The 17,247-nt window shown below is 45.4% G+C and overlaps 1 protein-coding gene, 1 long non-coding RNA gene and 1 pseudogene across 3 annotated transcripts in view; 1 reads left to right on the top strand and 2 right to left on the bottom strand.

The window, feature by feature from the left end:
* LOC126530691 (uncharacterized) overlaps positions 1 to 15,982 on the top strand; it is a 202,881-nt gene extending 186,899 nt beyond the window's left edge. The window contains exon 8 of one of the 2 annotated variants that reach the window (XM_055070727.2): positions 13,545 to 15,982. The gene's annotated coding sequence lies outside the window, so the exon portion shown is untranslated. Of the gene's footprint in view, positions 1 to 6,007; positions 8,157 to 13,544 lie in introns of those variants that run through there. The other variant, XM_055070726.2, reaches the window with a different exon arrangement.
* The window catches only part of LOC140217403 (uncharacterized), a 268,452-nt gene that overhangs the window by 47,999 nt on the left and 203,206 nt on the right, over positions 1 to 17,247 (bottom strand). The window lies entirely within an intron of this gene.
* LOC129384980 (uncharacterized) lies at positions 50 to 10,615 on the bottom strand (annotated as a pseudogene).

Consider the following 17,247-nt stretch of genomic DNA (forward strand, 5'->3'; position numbering starts at 1 on the left):
CTCCAGTTGACTAACGATGTGCAGCTTTTCACTGTTGCCACCACCACACTCGACAGAACTCCTAGGAATGTTCAGTGACTCAACCACTGTAGCTAAAGGTATCTCTTGTCCCCCACGTCAGACAATTTTATTCGACTGAGAGTTCCAGATGCCGGACATAGAGGGGTTTCAATTCGTCCACGACATTTGCTGGCCAACCCATTCTAACGTACTCGAGAACTTTGCCAAGTGTGTCATCTCGTGCAGCTTGTTTTGACACATCTCGCGGTGTGAGCGGTGTGCATTTGAAAACAGACAGACATTCAGCCGTTTCTGGTTTGGAAGAACAAGGATTAGGCAGTCTTGACAGAGCATCAGCCACCTCAATTTCAATTCCCTTGTTGTACTTCAGAGTGAACTGGTAAGAAGACATAATTAAAGACCACCTTTGCAGTCTGGCCGCTGCTAGCGATGGCGTGGCTTTGTTGTGTTTCAAAATTGCCAGTAGTGGCTGATGGTCCATTTATAAGTCAACTTTTCTACCGTACAAGAACGTGTGGAATTTCTGCAATCCAAAAATGAAAGCTAGGGCCTCTCATTCGCACTGCGCGTAGTTCTTTTCTGCAGGTGTCAAGGTACGCGAAGCAAATGTAATTGGGTGCTCTTCGCTGTTCGGCAACACATGGAAAATAACAGCTCCAACGCCGTCTGCTGATGCATCACATTGCAACCTCAGCGGCTTGCGTACATCATAGCACATGTGCGCTCGACTGCTGAGCAGCTGTTTCATGGTCTCAAACGCGTCGCTGCATTTCTTCGTCGAAACCGAACGCTCTCCCTTTCGAAGTAGCTTGTAACATGGCTCTGCCACCGACGCTAGGTTGCTTAAAAATTTGCCATAGTAGTTCAGTAGCCCTAGATAAGCTTTCAACTCTGTGATATTCGTAGGCTCAGGAGCATAGGTGATTGCTTTCACCTTGCTTTCAGTGGGATGTATCCCCGCTGAGCTTATCTTGTGACTCAGGTAAGACACTGAACTTAAGAAGAACTTGCATTTCTCTGCCTTGACCGTAATATTGTACTCGTTCAGTCGCTGTAAAACTAGCTCAAGTGTATTTTCACACTCATCTATGTTCCGGCCAGCTACAATTGCATTATCAATGTAGCAACCTATATTCTTAATGCCCATCAAGGCTTTGTCCATTAAGGATTGGAACAAAGCCGGAGCACTTGCTATACTATTGGGAAGTCTGCTGTACTGATATAGCCCTCAGTGTGTGTTTACTATAACAACCGCTTTGGATTCAGGGCTAAGCATCACCTGCTGATATGCTGATGATAAATTGAGTACAGAAAACACTTTTCCCTCACAAATTGCACTGAACAAATCTTCAGGTAGGGGAAACGGATAGTGATCCATTTTTAGGACCGGATTGACAGTGACTTTGAAGTCGCCACACAACCTTATTTTGTCCCCTTCCTTTTTTAGGACCACTACGAGTGGCGTTGCCCAGTCGCTCTAAGTTACACGCTCGATTAAACCTTTTTTTTTTCAAGGTCAGACAGCTCTTTTTTTACCGCTTCTCGCAGCGCGAAGGGTACCGGCCGGGATTTACAAAATACAGGTGTGCCACTTTGGCTGCAGAACCAATTTTGCCTCATAGTTCTTAGTAGCTCCCAAAGTGGAAGAAAATACTCGAGGGTGCTTGGAACACAGCTACGATGCCCTGTCTTCAATGCTTAAAGCAAAAAGGGATTTCCAGCTAAGCTGTAACCTATCAAGCCAGCTTCTGCCTAGAAGAATAGGCAGATTGCGCTCACCGTCACTAACAACAACAACAGGTAAAACGGCACACTGACCTTCATAGCGAGCAGTGACATGACACGGACCAATAACGTGCATTTTTTCACCTGTGCAAGTTTTTAGCACCAGTTTCGTTGGCTCACACCTGACGTGCGACAACTTGGCGTTGTACACGCTTTCCGGCACTACCGTCACGGCCGCACCCGTGTCAACCTGCATTGGCAGGTCGTGGCCTTCGACGTTCACAGACACAACGTAGCTTTTCTTGGAAGGCGTAGTTTCACAACTGTACAACGTGGGCTTGTCTTCCGATGCCTTGGCTACCAGGTGCGCTTTTAGTTCCTCCCATCTTGCCTGGCACATCTTTTGAAGATGGCCTACTTTCAAGCATCGTCTGCACTCGTCTCGTACTAACAGTTGTCTGACGCATGGGCTTTGCCACAGCAGCTACACTTCTGCTTTTTCCTTTTTCCTTGCGCTGTGTCATTCGTCTTTTCGTCACGCCTTTCGTTCGTTCTGACGGTGTTGACTGCCTCATTACGACTTCTTTGTTGCAACAGCATGGCCTGTTGTGTGGCCAGTTCCCTATCTAATGCACTGTTACAGGCGCCTTGAAATGTTGGGCCTTCTGTGGTGAACAGAGCTCTTTGTGTTTCTTCATTGCGAATGCCTGCTGCATGTCTCGCAAGGCATCCTGCAGAAAGCCTCCAAAGTTGCATTTTCGAGCTAGGTGTTTTAACTCAAGCAGCACTGCTTGTTTCTGCAGGGTAGTGGGAAGAACTAGGCGTGTTCCTCGAAGGACGATGCCCTCGGGCGTGGTTGTTAGTTCTGTCTTTATAGATGCAAATGGCTTCGGTTCAGCTGAAACCCAGCTGGTGAGTGTGGGGTGCTGGATAGTGCTGATAAGTGACTGTAGCTGCTGGTCCGCTTTCGTTGCATCAGCGACTTCTTGAACCGAGAAGGACTTTGGGCGGTTGTGGCGCTGGATAAAGTTGACACACTCATTAGGTACCTTGTCGATACGGGCACACATTTTCGTCTCGGGAACTGGATGCCTGGAAAGGTAATCGGAAGGGTTACTACTTCCTGCAGTGTGTTGTACAATAAGCTTGTACTCTTGAATGCATAGAGCAAGGCGCTCAATGCAGGCAGATGGTGATGATCTTGGGTTTCCCAGTATGCTCACTAAAGGCTTGTGATCAGTCAGCAAAAGGAAGTTGACTCGACAAACGTAAAGGCGGAAGTGCTCCATGGCCAATACAGCTGCGAGCATCTCATGTTCAATTTGGGAGTAACAACTTTCACCTTGTGTAAGCGCTGCACTTGCGTAAGCTGTCACTACAATGTCTTCACTGTCACGCTTTGTGAGGATAGTACCCAGTCTATGTAGACGCATCTACCACCAATTCTGTTGGTATGGATGGGTCAAAGTAAGCAAGGTTGGAGGTATCGGACATGGCTTGCTTTAGGCTCTCAAGAGCATTTTGCTGTCATTCTGTCCACTCCCATACAACATCCTTCAATGTTATTTCACGTAAAGGCTGTGCGAGGTCAGCAAGGTTTCTCAGAAATCTGCCCGAATAGTTGATCATTCCTAGCAGGCTCTTCACTTGTGTGGTGATTTCGGTGTTCTCAAAAAGCTCAAAAATTAAGTCCGAAGAAGTTCAGTTCACGTTGATGGAAGTGACACTTTTTTTCATTCAGTGTTAATCCAGCTTCTTGGAGTTGCTGCCGAACGGCTTCCAAGGACAAGTCGTGCTCCTTTTTTGTTTGCCCAAAAACAAGAATATCATCACTAACATTCAGGACATTGGGGATGCCGTTGAGCACTTGGCATATGGTGTTCTGAAAGATTTCAGCTGCACTGCTGATGCCGAAGTTCAGTTGTTTGGAGCGAAACAAGCCAACATGTGTTGAGAACGTGGTGAGTTGCCTTGAGGAAGGGTCTAGTTCCAACTGATGATATCCATTCTTTAAGTCAAGATTGGAGAACATTGTTGCTTCATTTAAGCCAACAATGGTGTTATCCACTGTTGGGCACAAGTGTTGTTCACGTTGAATGGCAGTGTTCACAACACGCATGTCAGTGCAGATTCGAATTTCATCAGGCTGATGCGGTTTAGGCACAATAACCACAGGGGACACTCACGGTGTAGGTCCTATGGCTGGCTCAATGACGTCTTCTGACAGAAGGCGTTCAAGTTCTTTCTCTGTGGCGTCACGTAAGGCAAACGGAATACGCCTGTGTGGTTGCGCAACAGGTGGGACAGTGTCGTCCTCTAAAAAGATGAATGTGTTGGTTTTTGAGTTTTCCAACTCCACTAAACAACTTGGGGAATGCTTCCACGATTGACTTTTCACCGTGATGCTCATTAACTTGGTATGTGATCTGGACAAGCCACAGGTTGAATGCTGCTGTGAAGCTTAGGAGTGGTGCACAGTTTCCTCGAATGACAGAGATGTCTTCTTCCATGCAGTTATCTTTGTATCTCATTGTGACAGAGTCTTTGCCGAGAAGTTCAAGTGGAGATGTTGCTTTGTATGGGAACACTCTGATGGATGTTTCCTGGAGTTTTACCTTTATGCGATGGCTCTTAAAGTAATTTTTGCCAACAATTGACACTGTTGCACCTGTGTCAATTATGAAAGCGACTGGCACATTGTTGACAGTGACAAAAACTTTTGGAGATGGGCCTGCCTGAGGTGAGGTCATGGCAACGAAAACATACTCGTCACTGCTTGAACTGGTGTCACGGGTGGCAGCACATTCTTTGGTGCTAGAACTCTTCTTACTGCAGACTGTCCGATTCCTGTTTGGACCATTGTCACAGTCCACTGCGTGTACCATTTGTCTCGTTAAACGACAGAATCATGCAAAGTGACCAACCTTGTTACATGCCTTGCATGTCTTGCCCCATGCAGCATGACTTGATCGTCCGCCTTGGTGAGGCCACTTGCCGCCACAGTTGCGACAATCTGCCGATGAGACATGAGGTTGTTGCGGTGCATAGGTCTGTCGTAGCATCTTTCGGTCGTTTCTTTGGTGTTGGCCATGGTGCTGTCCTTGCTTGTGCACTGCGAGCACCGCCGCATTGCTATCGACATTCTTTTCGATTTCGGATACATACCGTTTGACATCCTCGAGCATTCCTCCCTGTTTAAGTAAGTCTGGTAAAGCGAGGGAATGAAGCATTGCATATTTGTGAAGGCGAGACAATGTTGTGGCAACAATGATTTGGCTCTGGACTTCAGCATCGACATTCTCGAAGTTACAGTGGCGAGAGAGCTGCCGGAGGTGCACGTAGAAGGCGTCCAGTGGCTCACCAACGTTTTGCTGGGCTTGGCGAAATTTGTAGATTGCAAATGTCGAGTTCACTTGTGGGGCGAACTATGCACTCAGTTTCGCTCGTGCGGCATCGTATTCTGGCGTCGATGGGCTCTGCGTGGTCTGGGTCATGCTTGTACTAGCTGTTGCAGCTTGTGTAGGGCTGTCGGGGAGGGAGTGAAATATGTCGTAGACTTTCTCGCCGACGTAGTGCAGGAGGAGCGCTTTCTTGCATGCATCTGCCATGATATCGCACGCTAAAAGAAAGTTCTCGAACCTTTCTATCCACTTGGTTCATTTGCGACCAGTATTGTTGGTGTCTGTGGCACGAAGGTCGAAACTTGGGAAGGAAGGGAGCGCGTGTGCCGTGGCTGTGATTGCCAGTTGCCGCTTGCTGCTGAGGGATGATACGACGGAATGACTGTTGGTTTGGCACTCACGTGAGACCAAGTAACACTTCTGACACCATTTTAGTGTTCCGGTAGACCGCGATGCAGTCTGATTGATTAGATTGGAGTGACACTGTGATACACACTCATTGCTCAAGCTCCCATGCTTTATTCCCGGTTGCCAACCGAGTACTCACATTTGGCTAAATGCTGTTAATAGACGCTTCAGTGGCCTCACTTATTTACCAATACAATGACAAATAGGCAGTGCTTGTCAATGCCATCTATATTTGTACAGAAGAACACTTTAATGCGCTCCTTTGAAGCCTTGAGGCAAGAGCATGCTATGTCCTCTCGGAGCGTTACTGCAGTTTGGCAGCAGATTATCAAATATGGCAGCTTTATTGGCATTATAAATGTCTGTCCGCATATACTGACTGCATGGTTTCTAAATTTAAGTGAACCCAAATTTCTGTAGACGCTTCATTCACATCTCCGCTTTCACTGCAGATGGCTTTGCGGCTGATGCCATGGCGATCTTGAGGCCATGAGACCTAGCCTGCTGTTGGAGCATGGGACCACTTACTGGGACGTTCTGAGCCCTCACTTAGAATCTTGAGAGTGCCGCATCTATGACCTCATACTTCGACGCACAAATTCTCTTTTGTGACAGTAAAGAAGAATCTTACTGCAGCAGCTGCTGCACCTTCTCCCAGTTCTTGTAAATAGTTGACACGGTTGTGCTGGATATGTACCTTGCCACCGCTGACACATTCTTCATCTGCTCTCGGCGTACTTTATCACACACTTCTTGGTTTCCAGTGAGGAAGCATGCTGCTCTTTAATGCCACTTGGAGATGCAGAACAGAAGCCTGCAAACAACTACAGATACTGACACAATGTGCCGTGTACCAAACACAACAAAAAGACTGCCAAAAAACGGATATGACGCTCACACTACTGCTTTGACCCACGCTCCATGCAGCAGACACCCAGATCAGATGCTGCCCATTCTCATCTCCTCTCGCTGTCTTTATGGTTTCCTTCTTACCGCTGATCTCCATGGCCTCCGTGTGTTCCTGCTGTGCTGATAAACGGGAACGAATCGATCAGCACTCCCTTCACGGGTTCCATGGTCATGCCCTTCAAGGAACCATGCTACAATGGTATTGTGCTTTGCGTGCCTGAACGTTAAGCGGTCTGCAGGGTGTCCACCAACCGGGAAAACTGGGAATTCTCAGGGATATTGAGTAGTCTGGAAAAACTCGGGGAAAACTCAGGGAATTTGTGCTTCTATTAGGGAAAATTAGCTGTAATTTTATTGAAAGGGAACGAGAGTCGCGGTAATGCTGGCTCAAGTAACAGACAGGAATCATAACGAATCGTCTTTGCTGCCCTGTCGTAAGCTGGAGGAGTGGCAAGTGTACAGTGAACGACCGACTTTTCGGACGGCTTCGCGGTTGTCAGAATGTCTTAAATTTCGGACGCAAGAACCCTTCGCCGTCCGATTTTCCTGTTTAATTATTAATCAAAGCCACCACCGCTGCCGATTAGATCACCTCGCCACCTCGAACTGGTGCTCTCGCACGCAGATCCACACTGTGGCAATGCTAGGCCTAGCTGCTTCGACGTTCGTTATTAAGCTTCTTGCTGTTGGGTGCAGTGTTTTTCATTGAAAGAATTCGCCACTGTCAGCAATGGTACCGACTCTGCATTGGTGGTCCTCAAGATTGGCTTCAAAGCTTGGAAAAAACGGTGCGTTGCATAATGCCGGTTCCCGAAAATCAGCTTGGCCTTTGTACAGGAATGTTACTTCGTGAAACATACGCAAAAGTATTGCGGTGAAGCATAACAAGCGTGTGAAGGGGCTGTTGCCACGGGAGACAGTATGTAGTCCTTAATTATACACACGTGCACCCGGAATCTCCTGTCACAGTACGAGTACCGATATGACTAATACGTGTACCGACAGATCTTCAGAGCTTTTTCAAATGTGCCTGTGGTGGTTCGAGTCCTTAAGGGCAGTAAAGACATGCATTCTTTTCCAAGTGGCCGATTTTTCAGACGTTTTCTTGGCCCATAGGGAGTTCAAAAAATCGGACGTTGACTGTACAACTGACCAAAAAGGTCCTTCATATTGTCCATGGGGCAAACGAGCGACAGAAGGAGAACGAGAACAGAAAGGACCTACGCATTGAGGAATGAACGGGAAAGGAAGTGTGCTGCCACTGTTTTGAAGGAGCTTGAGCTCAAAAAACAAAGCTGGCTGATGCCGATACGCAGGTGCCCCTCATCCAAACCAAAATAAACTCTTTGAAGCAGTGAAGCACAACACTGAGGCATCGTGCGCGGGCTGAGAGTATGTCAGGACAGTTGTGTCAGGACAGTTGAGGTTGACTTACAAGCTGTTCAGAGAGAATCTCAATTGTGACAAAGTTCGGGCCTCATACCACTGAGCTTGCTATCAGTTGATAGAAATAGCTCACATTCGAAAATATTTGCTTCTTTATGCATCTTCTTTTTATTCATATTTAAGGATGTCCGACTCGATTTGCAATTTTTTTCGAAGACATATTTTATTTGCTGTGCATTTTACTAACCCCTCCCTTCTATTCTCTTTTTGAATAAAATAAGCACTACTCCTTAGTATTAAACTGGATCAAGTCGTTTTTTTTTACTATTTTTTCACATGCTTACTAGAGTGACAGCATCGGGCGACATGGTTTTAGTCCGTCTTGACATAAAACATAGTTCTACGTCACTCAGGGAATTTTGCAAAGGCACTCGGGGAGAACCTGGGAAACTCGGGGAATTCGGAAATGTCAACTTGGTAGACACCCTTGGTCTGCCTATATATTGAGTTCTATAGAATACCAGTAGTTAGGAAAACCTGCATTATCAGTCCCGTGCTATAAGCAAGTGGTCTATACTGTAGTTCAGTAATTCAAGGTTGGCTGTCAGCTTGGGCACATTCTTGGATTCAGGTGCTTTTGAAATTGCCGATAACTTTTTTCCCATGGAATGCAGCTCATTTCTATCTGTGCAGAAACCTACGTACTCCACTTCCATTTGCAGTAAGCTGCATTTTCCGCATGTCATTATTACTCTGTGCTGCATCAGCTGACTGAGCACCTTGCCATATAACTTCAGATGATTCTCAAGTGTATATGAACTGAAAAGCTCGTGTATCATCCTGGAAGCACACAACATTCTCCAGACCCTCAAGCATTTAATCCATCATATTGTTGGAAAAGGGCTTGTGCCATTGACGCCATGCATGGCAGCCTATTAAAGTTGGAACAGTCCCTTGTGATCGTTGATGGTCAACAAATCCTGGCTGCGTTGTCCCACCTCTAGTCGATGGTGTGCTCTTGACAGAACAATCTTGCTGTACACTTTTCAATCTTTTGTGTTGCGAGAATATCTTTAACATCAGCTGGGTAGGGAATACCCCTGCATATCAATAACATGGTTTATCGTGACCTTGAAGTCCCCACATAGACATATTGTCTTGTCCTTCTTGGGAACTGGTGCTGTCCATTTGCTTTGATCCACTTGTGATATGATGCTTTGTTTTTCGAGTCGATGTGGTGATATGATGCTTTGTTTTTCGAGTCGATGTGACTCTTTATGGACTGGTTCTTGTGAAGGAGCCTCATGGCGTCACACAACGCTGTTCGAGACAGGTCCTGTTTGCTGTGTGATGACACCTCTCGCCTAACGTGGTGAACCTCCTTAGTTTTTCTCTGCTCCAGATAATGTGAGAGAAGTAAATATGACTGGCTGAGCAGAACACATGACAGAACGGCACCAACTCCACACATTGGTGCATTGCAGACCAGTTTCAGCAATTTCTCAGTGTCATAGTGTGCTAAGATTTGGAAGGAAACCATAGCTACCTTGACGGAATTAAATGCTTGCCGACAACTTTCATCCCAGCACTATGGCATACCTTTATTTAGTTGTCCAAAGAGCAGTTGCGCAAGGGTTGACAGTTTTGCCATGAATTTCCCCATAGTCATTTACAATTTCAAGGAAGGACTGTGGCTGTTGGAGGTAGTTGGAGCTTTCTCGAGAGCCAGTGTTTTCTGGGGGAAAGCATCAATGCCCTCTGTGTGATTGTGCAGGGAGCTTGTCTTGTAGAACAGAACATTTTTCATGTCATAGCCAGATAACGACATTCTATGAGCTGGCTCAGGATACGTTCAAGGTTTTTGAAATGTCATTCTTTGTTTTGTTTTGGTGAGGATATCATCCAGGTAGCAGCTGATCCCTGGCAACCTCTTCAGCATTGTGTCCACAATATGCTGAAAGATTCCCGACGCTGAAGAAACTCTACAGAGCACTTGATTAATCGCACAGAGTCCGCTGTTTAAGTTGAGCGTCGGGTACTTCCTTGAGTTCGCTGCCATTAACATTTGCTGGTAGGTAGACAACTGTTGTTCTCCTAAAAGTGGTGCAAGGAGCTTTTTTTTTTATCCTCGGTATTGGGTGTAGGTTAATGTCAAGACAAGGATTTATGGTCGTCCTGTACCCCTGCACAATGCTGCTGTCCTTCTTCACAACCATTACCTTACCACTGGTGCCACATACTTTCTAGACACAACAGGAGTGATGATGCTGAGTGTCTCAAAGTTCTTCAACTCAGCTTCCATAGCTGCTAGTAATGCAGAAAGAATGCTTCAAGATTTTGCAAACTTTGGACGTGCTTCTTCAGTTGGATGTGTTCTACTAGCAATGGTACTGACCTCATCCTTGTGGAGACCATTGTAGTGACAAAGAAAGGTCTCAAGCCTGCCTTGTGGGTGACATGTATAAGGCTGCGCATGGACTCCAATCTACACAAGGCTATTGTGTTGCTCCAGTTCGTTTGCATGCCCCCCCCAGCCAACCTTACCCAAAAAGTGGAGGTCCATTCTCTTTAGAACATGCAACGGCAGGTTAACGACTTGATCATTGTGTCTAACCTCGACGTCGACCATACCAGTAGGCTCTATGAGGGCTGCCTTTACATGTTTCAAGCTTGGTTGGCATTGGGTCAAGCTTCTTGTTTGAGAACAGCTTCTTGAACTGCTGCAGTAGCATCACAAACACTGCTGCATCAATGTCAAGTTCCATGCACACAGTCTGTTTGTCCGATACCACACCGACAGTTACAGAGCCATGATCAGGACACCTTGTGGCATTCAGATCGACCGCACTGCTGTCATCTGTACTTTCGTCTACTTTTTCAAGGGTTATTTTCTTCCATCATTTGTCTTCCTTTTGCAGGCTACCTCGACACACTAGCTGAATGTGCCATAGTTAGGCACTTGCAGCACGTGTCAGGGATGTGCGGACAGTCTTTGCTCTCGTGGTTGGGCGAGCCACATTGGAAACAGCAAGAGAACGTACATGATTCTGTGCACACGTTGTGCACATTGGGCACACTGTCTTCCGAAGCATGTGCGAGTGCCGCACTTCTAGTAATGGTCCCCACGGGGAGAGCCTTCCCGACTGTTTTCAGAAACGTTGGCTTCTTGTCCTGGGCCAACAAGAGCCATTGAGTTGCTTCGTGCTTGAGGCCGTGTGGGGGGCTTGGTCCAAAGTTGAAACTTTATGCCACCCTCCTTAGCCGAGCAACGAAATCGGCCACATCCTCATTGTCTAGTTGACAGCACTTGAAAAACTTTGCTCTCTCAGCATTGACAGACAGCCACGGAACCAAATGGACCCAAAGCAGCTCTTTCAGTCCCTCAAATGTCTTGGCTGAGGGCAGCTTAGTTGCTGTTAGTGACTTTAATGACACTCTTCGAACCAGTAGGGCTTAGACGGGCATGTACCTTATTGTCCTCAGTAATCCGGCTGACTCTCATATAAGCAGACAGTCTCTCTTTGTAGGATGGCCACTCGCTCGTGACGTCAGCGGTCATAACGTTGGAAGAGGAACGCACAAGGAACAAGACTGCTTGTAGTGACAGCTTAAGGTGGTGTGCTCGACTTCGGCGAATCCTAAAAGTTCTTGCATTGCATAGTTCTTGGTGGGCAAGATAAAACAGAGATTGCAGTGTCAAGCTTACACTGGGTCCATTCGATTCACCCTGAATTTCATGGATTAGTTCCTGCCAGTTCAGTGTCAGTTCTTGCTTGTGTGGAACTGGCATGGCTCCTGCTGCACAAACGCTACGCTACCTTTCTGACGAGCGCCGGAAATGCCGTGAACTCGTCCTGCGCCAAGCCTGCGCTGAGTGAAACAAATGGCGATGTGCAGCGCCTCATGAACTAGTTGAGAAAGTGCGGGCGAATCGAATGGACCTACTGCTGCTGTACCCTGTGCACTAGCAGATACTAAGTTGACCGCTGTTGTTCACGGCACTAACTGTTCTGCACGCTTTGTTTGAAGACAGGTTTGCAAGATGGCAGCACCAGCAGTGCAGCTACCATAGGTGATGTCGTGAATGGCGAGCGCAGGATGGCTAGTGCGAATTATTCATTCGGAGGCACGGATTGAGAGTGCACAGCACAATCATTGAGATTAGTTAACAGAAAAAAAAAAAAAGATGATTGCACAGCTCACAGCTGTGCCATTTCTTGTGTATCGCCAGATTGCAAGGTAGAATGTACAGTGCAGATTATTGATAAAGGGAACACTCTAATGTGTGGCTCTCGCTTTGCTGGCATCTGTGTCAATGGCACAGAGGTTTGAGAAAAGGTGTCGGCACTGCTAGTCGCAAGTCATCTGCTGCAAAGCTGAGCGACTGTACACTTGGCAAAGGGGTAAATTTTCATGTGGTGTTTCCTTTAACAGTAGACTGCATTGTCCTTTTAACATTTTGCCCTGCGTATTCCTTTAGAATAAGTATAGCAGCAGTTAAAGCATGGAGTTCAATGAACACTAAGTAGACACGTGATCACTGTCTGATCTCAGCTGTGTAAATTTTCAGTTTGTACTGCCACATTTGCAAGAAATGCAACAACTGTGATAAGGGGAGAAAAAGGAGGGAGGAAGGGGGTAGTGGGAGGGGGGGGGGAGTTCTAGATAGGCATCTGCACAAGCCTTCTGGAGGAGTGAAACGGACGAAAATAAAGACAAATGAGCTGTGTGAATCCTTTTTTTCTACACATATTCACTTTATTTGGCACTGTGTGACCGCTGAGGTGATTTCCCTCATTTGCTTCCTTTTATGCTACCCTTGGGTGCATCTTGGAGAACTGCAGATTGTTGAATGCAATCTGGGAGCCGCAGCACCTCGTAGCCAATGTATGGCTTCGGTTCCTGTAATTTCATCTTTACTGCATCTGTATGATATATGTAGATCACTTACTTGATTTCGACTGATTTGCACAACCTACAGAAGCAGTGCATGCAGTATTTAAGGTGCAAGCTACAAGAGAACATACTTTAGGAGCAGGAGGGATGTGGTGCAAAAATACAGTTAAGCCTCCCTTTAACAAAGTTAACACGACAAGAGAATTGTTTTGTTAAATCTAGAACTCTGTCAAATAGGAGATGCTTACAACACTCGTGCAAATATCATATTTATTCAAGAACGAGAAAATATTAAATCATTGCCTGCATGCGTGCTTATCGTGGATGATGAGACCAATAAGCACATCTTGGTCTTGCAGTGAAGCTGTTTATGGCTAGTGTTCCGTGGATTTTTCATGTCCATGAACAAATATGTGTGAGCACAAACTACAATCATCACCAATGGCTCACCAATCATCACCAATTACCACTGCTCCTGCATTCATCGTCGTGTTCTACCACAGCTGGCTTCATTGCTGCTTATAATTGCCAGCATTCCCGTACTGCCCCTCCCTTTGCCAAGGCGCTGAACGCACTGGCGCACTGCCAGTCGGTGAGGCGGTTTCGGTATGAAATTTGCGTCGATATATAGTGAAATGAAAACATGAATGTATATAACAAATGTATAACGCAAATGAACGCGGTTGTATAAAAATGTCTGTGCATACCTTTTATCATGATGATCACTGATCAAGACAATAAATGTGTTTGTACTTTTGTTCCAAGTTCTGTGTCACCTGTTTGTTGTGTTCTACACAGCTTTGCTGGTCATCCGCCTTCAGAGAGTGGAATGGCTCATGATTTTTCGTGGAAGTGGCAAACCTCTTTAAATGGCATCCATCACCTGGAGTGACTGCTAGACTTCGTTAAATCTGGCAAGAAATTCAGTTTATTATGTTGCTTAAAAGTTTTCAACACATTAGGCTTTATGAATTCTGGGGCCTCAATGGTGCCCTTGGGACAGAGGTGCACGCCCGCAGGATATGCCTTAAAATCAAATGACTCGGCGAAATAGAAAACTTTGTAAAATAGCTTTGATTAAATGAAGGTTTGAATAGTTTCTTAAAGGGGTTATGAAAGTGTGGGAGGTTCTATCTCGACTACGAAAAAATCTGGCAGAAAACTGATGCTATTGAATGCACCCAGCTATAAAATTGTGCAGAAACCATCGATGATGATTGTCAATGTACTCTTATTACATCTAGATTCTTCACACTTTAGGGTGACTATTTTTAGGCCCTTTTACAGCCACGTCTCATTTACTCCTCAGAATTCGTCTCTCCACTGCGAACCCACCAACATGGAAGTGGCAAGCCTTTTTAAATGGCATCCATCACCTGGAATCATTGCTAGACTTCGTTAAATCTGCCAAGAAATTCAGTTCACTATGTTTATTAGTTTACTAACATCGGCATGGCACTCTTTGGCCATACCTGGCTCTTGTGCCATTAAACAACACACATTCATTCATTCATAAGCAAATAGCCTGAACGAGTGAGCGAGCAAACAAACGTTTTCCTTGTCGAGTCTGACCATCAATTAATCGCGAAAATGGCTGAAAGGGGCACAGCTTTAATATTCCTGCATGTCTACGTAGCTTACAAAACACCAGTCTGTATGCTCTAGCTGTAAATAATCTGTGACAAGCTGTTAAAAATGTTGAGTTTTCTTTTTAAGTGTTTTCTTGATATTTTTGATGCTTTGCGAGTTGTTGCTTGCTCCTCACGTTTTTATGTACATTGTTTTTTTGTCCAATTTCGCATATAACTACACTGCCTTGTTGAGTGGTAAGAATTTCTTGTAAATGTTTTTCTTTTTATGTATGCTGTACCTGAATGTACACTTGTGTTTCTTGTAGCCCCCCCCCCCTATGTAATACCCTCCTTCGAGGGCCTTTAGGGGTATTGTAAATAAATAAGGTTGGCCTATAATGCCCAGTGTAGAATGCAAGCTGCTCTTACGCTCAGCTTGAAATGCACAAGGGTTAAATGCCTGTGGCGACTTAAAGGACTCTGCTGGGGCAACGGCGTACAGCATGAAGCAATAACAACAAGACACCATCGGACTGGGCCGTGTGCTATGCACCCTTGCAACATAATTGTGTGCTAGACCAATCTGCCACCCTGCTGGGGCCTTCCGAATTAGAGGTGTGATGGGGGCAAAATGCGAAAACACCCATGTACTTAGATTTAGGTGCACGTTAAAGAACCCCAGGTGGTCGAAGTTTCCGGAGTCCTCCACTACGGCATGCCTCATGATCAGAAAGTGGTTTTGGCACGTAGAACCCCATAATTTAATTTAATTTTAAATTGGAGGTGTGCCAAATGCCATGCTGGAGGGCACTGTGCATTGCAGTTGCCACACGCATGCTTGACAACCACGATGCAATTCACACTCAATGACAATGCATGACGTCAGTGTGTACACTCTAAAGATGCCTATTATGCTTCAACTAGTACTTTTAACGAGCCACGTAGTTGTACTACACATCACTGAGGCATTCCTTGAAGAAAACGGGCCAGTTGAATAGGGCTTTTTGACTTAATTGCTGGAGCACCGACAGGATATGCTGGAAAAAGAAAAAGTGCCTGATTACCCATGAGGGAGAACATTGCGAGGGGCTAGTATGGTTCACAGGTAATTACTTGCGCAATTGTAAAAAAGAAAGGTGTACCAAACAGAAAAATATTTTATCGAAATAAAAAAAAAGGCAACCTAACACACTTAAGCTTCGTATTCAGAAATGCAACTTAACTTGAAGCTCATGCTTGACTTGATATAAATGACGCCTGGTGCGAATGCGCCAAAGACACTCATTGCGTTTCTTGGGGTACGTGATGACAGGCGTCGTTTAAATCAAGTCAAGCATGGGCTTCAATTTAAGATCCATTTCTGAATACGGGGGTTAAGCTTCAAACAACACCGCCAGCTGACAGCTGATATTTTATCAATTTTGCATGGCTGTCCGGGAAAGATGTTTCGGAAGTGAAAAGTGATGTTTTCCAACTTGCTCAGGCATTTCGACTTTTCTTGATATGATCCTTCAACTCCTTTTAATTAAATAGGCTTCCACAACTTGACGTGAACAGGTGCTACTCTTTTTTTTCCTAGGACCAAATCCCCCGAAATGGTTTACATCTACAGGTTGTGCGATGAGCAGGCAAATATTGCCATTCACTGTTTCTGCACTTGCATTATTTCTTTGCATCTTCCTGCGTCTTGTCCTTTCGCACTTGCGCAGTAATTTCCAGTGGTGATTACCCATGCACGGGAATAAGAAACGAGTGGCTGTCAAGCCTAACACTTGCACTGCTCACATCCTGACCAAAACAGACGCGAGCTAGGTCGGCAGGACTGCACGCGACTTGCTCGGCGGTATTGGCAGTACTCATGCGAGAGCCAAACCTCCTGGCATGGCTCCACACACCCAACTTGAAGTAAGGTATGTTGTGCTAGTCGGTTCATAGATTCTGCAATATCTTAAACTGCGCAAAGAAGAATTGGGCTTTGTGTGTGCGTCTGTGTTCCTGTTCGTGTCCTGTCTTCTTTGTGCAGTTTAAAATTTTGCAGAACCAACTTGAAGGTTCACAGTGTAGAGAGAATGGACACCTTGGCACATGGTGGGTGAGCTCGCAAGCTTTAGTTCCTCCTTGAAGCCCGACACAGCATTTTCGAATTTGGAAATCTCACTGTTGGGAGCAGGTCCTTTACTTGGGCTGTAATTTTTTCTTACGAAACATGTTTGAATATCAGGAAAATTTATGAATAAATAATCAAGTTCATAATTCTGCAACTCAGCAGTAAGAGACGTCACAATTCTGTAAATCGCAGATATTGGGACATCCAAAGCAGGCAGAATATGCATCGTTGCGATTCATCATAAAAGATCGGTTAAGAGGACTTTTGCTAAGCTTGTGTAAACAATGACCATGCAAGCTGTGTACTAATACATCTGTCTTGCTTTAGACTGTTTAATAGATACAGTTTATACTACTGTAATATCCGATTTTGACACAAAGTTATGGAGTTGTAAACTATGCACTTCATTCTTTTTTTGCCAATTTGAGCACAACTAGCAAAAAGCTGAAACATCAAGTTAGAATTATGCTTGTTACACTAAGCAGAATTTAGTGTGCTCTCTTAAAGTAAACGAATTGCATTCAAATGAGCTCAATAGTTGTGTGATGAGTGCATTTCGATGTTTCGTGCGTCCTTGAATACCCAAAATGGAATTGGCCCCGAGTAAAAGCTTCCTCCCAAGCATATGAATCTTGCAAGGTCAAGCAGTGGTAAAGCCCAAGACACCATGTCGATAAAAGAAGCAGTGCTATCAGTGTACATTGTTGGACAAGTTGGTATGTAATCACAATAAGTAATTAAAGTGACGAGGACAAAGCAAAGGAGGATAGCCGCAATAGCCTCAGTGGCTACAGTGCTAAAGAGAAGGAGCAAAAAGGTTGAC

The sequence above is a fragment of the Dermacentor andersoni genome, chromosome 4, assembly GCF_023375885.2.
Source record: "Dermacentor andersoni chromosome 4, qqDerAnde1_hic_scaffold, whole genome shotgun sequence".
Lineage (NCBI taxonomy): Eukaryota > Metazoa > Arthropoda > Arachnida > Ixodida > Ixodidae > Dermacentor > Dermacentor andersoni.